The sequence below is a fragment of the Mytilus californianus genome, unplaced genomic scaffold, assembly GCF_021869535.1.
Source record: "Mytilus californianus isolate M0D057914Y unplaced genomic scaffold, xbMytCali1.0.p SCAF_7, whole genome shotgun sequence".
Taxonomy (NCBI): domain Eukaryota; kingdom Metazoa; phylum Mollusca; class Bivalvia; order Mytilida; family Mytilidae; genus Mytilus; species Mytilus californianus.
This window is the reverse complement of record NW_026262723.1, coordinates 55,849,635-55,855,634: the sequence shown is the minus strand read 5'-3', so window position 1 is coordinate 55,855,634 and position 6,000 is coordinate 55,849,635.

Here is a 6,000-nt window from a genome sequence, read left to right as displayed (position 1 = left end):
AAATTTCCTGTAACAAAACTTCGAATTTTTTGGAAAACTATGGATTTTCTTATCCCAGGAATAGATTACCTTAGCCGTATTTGGCACAACTTTTTGGAATTTTGGGTCCTCAATGCTCTTCAACTTTGTACTTGTTTGGCTTTATAACTATTTTGATCTGAGCGTCACTGATGAGTCTTATGTAGACGAAACGCGCGTCTGGCGTATTAAATTATAATCCTGGTACCTTTGATAACTATTTACACCACTGGGTCGATGCCGCTGCTGGTGGACGTTTCGTCCCCGAGGGTATCACCAGCCCAGTAGTCAGTACTTCGGTGTTGACATGAATATCAATTATATGGTCATTTTTATAATTAAAAATTTCCTGTAACAAAACTTTGAATTTTTCGGAAATCTAAGGATTTTCTTATCCCAGGAATATATTACCTTAGCCGTATTTGGCACAACTTTTTGGAGTTTTGGGTCCTCAATGCTCTTCAACTTTGTACTTGTTTGGCTTTATAACTATTTTGATCTGAGCGTCACTGATGAGTCCTATGTAGACGGAACGCGCGTCTGGCGTATTATATTATAATCCTGGTACCTTTGATAACTATTTACATCACTGGGTCGATGCCGCTGCTGGTGGAGGTTTCGTCCCCGAGGGTATCACCAGCCCAGTAGTCAGCACTTCGGTGTTGACATGGATATCAATTATATGGTCATTTTTATAAATTTCCTGTAACAAAACTTTGAATTTTTCGTAAAACTAAGGATTGTTTTATCCCAGGAATAGATTTCCTTAGCTGTATTTGGCACAACTTTTTGGAACTTTGGGTCCTCAATGCTCTTCAACTTTGTACTTGTTTGGCTTTATAACTATTTTGATCTGAGCGTCACTGATGAGTCTTATGTAGACGAAACGCGTGTCTGGCGTATTGAATTATAATCCTGGTACCTTTGATAACTATTAACACCACTGGATCGATGCCGCTGCTGGTGGACGTTTCGTTCCCGAGGGTATCACCAGCCCAGTAGTCGGCACTTCGGTGTTGACATGAATATCAATTATATGGTCATTTTTATAAATTTCCTGTAACAAAACTTTGAATTTTTTGGACAACTAAGGATTTTCTTATCCCAGGAATAGATTACCTTAGCCGTATTTGGCACAACTTTTTGGAATTTTGGGTCTTAATGCTCTTCAACTTTATACTTGTTTGGCTTTATAACTATTTTGATCTGAGCGTCACTGATGAGTCTTATGTAGACGAAACGCGCGTCTGGCGTATTAAATTATAATCCTGGTACCTTTGATAACTATTTGCAATACAATAAAATGGCTATTGCATGAATATTAGTGAATATGTACCCTATATTATGGACATACAACTCTACATTATATTTTGATTGAGCGTCTTTTTTTTACAAAATATCAAACTCGTCTTTCTTCTTTTATCAAAAATAGTCTTGAAAAAGCTTGATGGACAAAAGATATGACGTATAATATTTAACGTACATTTAATGAGGAAAAATGACGGCTATAGGAAGTGGAGGACGTACGACCTACCAGTTCTGAAACAATGCTTTATATTTCCTGTTGTTTTGCAAATTTTTATGGACAACTGTTTATTAATAGAAAGAGATATGGGATTTGCGTCAATGCGATAGTAACCCAACAACATAAAACTAAAAACAATAAGATTTGATGTAATTTGTTTCTGTGTTACCTCTCCTTTGGTTTATTGCCTTGATTCACGGTATTCTTCAAGTTAACTACATTATCGAAACTGTTGTACTACATCTATCACAACATAATAAACCCCGTCAAAACGTGTGGTTCGATTATTTAAGATGTCCTTTTCATGAAAATAATTGTTTATTTGAAAATGTTTGTATTCTTTGTATTCTAGGTTGTCATAGAAATACAGGGGAATTGCACTACAACGGTTCGCATCATATTAAAAGGTTAACAACGGCAGTTTGTTCAGAGAAATGTAAACTGTCTCCATATTTTGCACTGAAAGTAAGTAACTATTTGTTTTGAGTTTCTTCTTTTTTGATAATTTCATTACTGTTTTTGTCTCGCCTGCAACGAAAGCCGTGGAAAGCGAGACATAGGGATTGCTTTTCCGGCGACGACGATGATGACAACGACGGCAACGGCCCCGGATCCGGCGTCAACAATTGTTAAGTTTTCTGCTTAAGTAAGTTTGATAGGAACAACTTGTGATAGATCATTGGTATTTACTATGAAGATGCATTACTACTTTACACACTTTGATGCGATGTGAAGTAATGGTACAGCCACAAATACTTGTCAAATTATTCGGTTATATTGAAACATATCTCTTAAATGTTGCTGACAGTTTCAATGCAGCTATTATCTTGTATTAATTGTTTGTTTTCTTGAAAAGAAAGAGGATTATATAATTAGACTGAAACATGAAAAAAAATAATTTTCTTTTAAAATGATTGCCAACTTGATATTGATTAATTATTTTGCTGCAATTAATTTGCCCTTATTTTCGTGATACTTTTACACAGTTTCAATAAAATATCCAACAACGGCTGGAGTACAAAATTCGTTTTCAATAAAGAAGGTATTTAATGTACTTTTTGAGAGAATGACTTTTTGCAGATTTTCTGTTTGGTCTATTTAAACAAACAATTGAAAAAATGTGCACTTTGTCAGTACAAGATTTATAACCTCAAACCTCAACAACTTGTTAATACATATCGAAACCTCCTATTTGTACCATTTTTTAACATCGCACCAAAGTGTGTTTGATTTCTTTTTCATCTTTAATTCCTTATCATATATAAGTTTCTTATAAGGAAATTTATATTTTTGTTAAAGATTTTAACAATTTTAGAACTCTTTTAATATAAAAGAAGGAGATGTGGTATGATTAACAATGCTTTCAATTTCAGTCCATGTTATTTGAATAACACATAACTCACATGTAACGGTGAACGATCCAAAGATTTTTTTTTAAATTGTTTAGAAATTCAGGCGCATTTACATTGTACTTATGTGCCTGTTGACCTACTGCAACATTACCTGTCTTATCCAGCTAGATACCATTCATATTCTTGAAATACGTTATGCAAAACATACTAACGACCACAAATTTTCGTTATTATTTATTACGTTATTTGCGTGATTGATTCTGTTCGACACTAAATGAACCCAATTGTTTTATTGCAGTATAACTGGTGTGTATGCCTTTATACGCTTAACAATTTGGAGAATGTCAATTCATCAAAGTGCACGTACAAATGTGCAGGTTCAAACAATGACACATGTGGAGAAAGATCTTATTTCACAGTATACAAGCACATTACTGGTACGTGAAATTGTTTGTTAAGACTGGTCCGTATACACACACGTTTTCATCTCTTTCTACCAATAATCAGGAACACTAACCATTAGATATATGTTATTATTCCTTAATCTAATCGTCTTGAGTGTTAAACAGTTGTTGTAAATATACTAAACAGCACACCAAACAAATTCTACGATAAATACAAAACTTTCCTAAAAAATAAAGTTTATTTGAATATAGTAAAACATAATTACCGATGAGGTTCCTGGCAGGCACATTAGCATGGTAAAGTGCTCAATAAGATTTATTGATGTTAACTATCAACCGTTTTATTTCGGTCCATCATAATTGTAGAAGAAAAGAAACGTACAGTTACTATAATATAGAATAAGCTCTTAACTCTATTTTAAATGTATACTAGATAAAAATAGCTCTAGTACAATCAATACAATTAAAATACAATATAATAGAGAAATATGATAATCTTTCTACTTCAAAACTTTATTATAATATAATTCATACATAAGGACATTACAGTAGTTTTTTCTTTCCATAGAAAAACGGAATTTCATGTATAGTTTACGTATACCATTGAAATATCAAAAATTATCTTTTTACTGTATCAAAGTATGCATAATACAGTAAGGAAGCTCTTAGTACTTCACGTGTGATATGAAAGCATGCTGCTGCGCAATTCAATATCGTTGACTTTCCATTTAGCAAATTGAAGTATTAAACTAAATCATAATAATATTAGATTTGGTATTCATTTCCTGGTGGTGTTGAATTTCTGAATGCAAAAGCTTTCTTTCGTTGTTTTGTTTTAATCCAAACGTCATTTAAAGACCAATTAATTTTAACGAAAGAAGTCATGATTAATATCTTCTATTATTTCCAAAAAAAATACCAGAAAAATATTACTGGTGTCCTCTGCAATGAATACTCAGATTATTTGAAATGCCATAAATACAAAAAATGAAAAGAGAAATGGAACAGGTTTAAACCAAAGCCCTTTGGAACTCGTGCCTTGAAATTTAGCTGTGTATTAAAACAACGTATTGTTTATTGATGATGTATTCCGCAAACCAGTCAAATGGTTCAGAAGATGACATACATGTACATTGCCAAATTTGAACAAAATTATAACTCGATCTGTAACTGCTTTTTATATAACTATCTATAAAAAACTGTATCAATAGCCAGAACATTTTGAACTTTCTTGTGTGATTAAATGTGGTATTCAATAACAGGTTCAATTGTTGGCAAAACTTTTTATAAAATCTTTGGCGTTTGAATAACATAAACGGTACAAATTTTTCTGCATCAGATGCGCATTTCGACAATCAATGTCTCTTCAGTGATGCTCGAGGCAAAAATATTTGAAAATCCAAAGCTTATTAAAAAGATGAAGAGCTATAAACCAAAAAGGACAATAAAGTATAGCCAAAGCCGGACAAGGAATCAGAGCTTTGCATGAGGGAGATACAATTCTTAATTTCAAATCATTTCCAATATATTGTAAATTATAATAACACAAAATGAAGATGTACACAGTATAGACCGTTTTCATTCACTATTCAGTCATTATGGTATTTAAATGGAACTTTTTGTTTAAAGATACTTTTGAAAAACAGGGTAGATGATAATAAAGGCATTCATAAACACTAAAACGAAGAAATACATTAACCGCATAAAAAACAGAATAGAATAATATAAATAGTTCAATGAAGTTTACCACAAAATACATTACATTAAACATTAAATACTATAAAATCTGCCAAAAACCAGATTGTTGAATAATATTATTAAAATTTAAAAAAAATAACGCTAAAATAACATAATCAGCAAGACTCAACTGACAATAATTTTCAATATAATTTATTAATAATTCAATGAAATATTAAAATGAAATATTTGCCGATAATTTTACTTTGAATACATCTCAAAAGGTCTAAAACTTTTAATGAGTTACAATATATCATGCTGGCTTTTATTGCATTTATATTCCTCTATAAAGATTATTGCGTAATAGAGAGGTTTGAATAGAACACGACAAGAAATAAACAAGATGGCGAAAATGGACATTGCGGTTTCATAACCAAAGACAACAAAGATGAAGGGATGAACAAAGTACCACCAATTTTGCTGACATATTTGTTACTATTTTATGGAAGGATATTATACCTTTTTTGTGTGCCACGATTTACAGTTAAGAAAGGGGATTACTGCTGATAGTTCTAAATATAAGATGATGATCGATATACTGGAAATTACTACCCCAGGCCTGTAACAACTTAATCACACTAAGCATATGTACACCTGCGTATTTGTATCAGTTCAAGTACTAGAAGTATTTTCAATATCGATTTCGGCATTAATTGTTGTGTGTTAATTGGAATACTTAATTCAGTAAACACACAGTAAACATTTAGATGTTTAAATGTTTTATGTTTATAGACATTTCTTTCATTCGAAGGTGAAACCAAACCCGAAGATGATGTCGATCAAAAATTATCCTGTTCTGTTGTTGTGCCTAGAAATGATACGTTTGTACTGAAACCTGTTGACTGCTTTTCAAAATACTGGACAACATGTATAATATATGGAGGTACATTTTATTAAAACATTCTAGGTTCTTAAATTACATGCCTGTTCCAAAAGTATGCAATTATATAATAATTTCGCCATT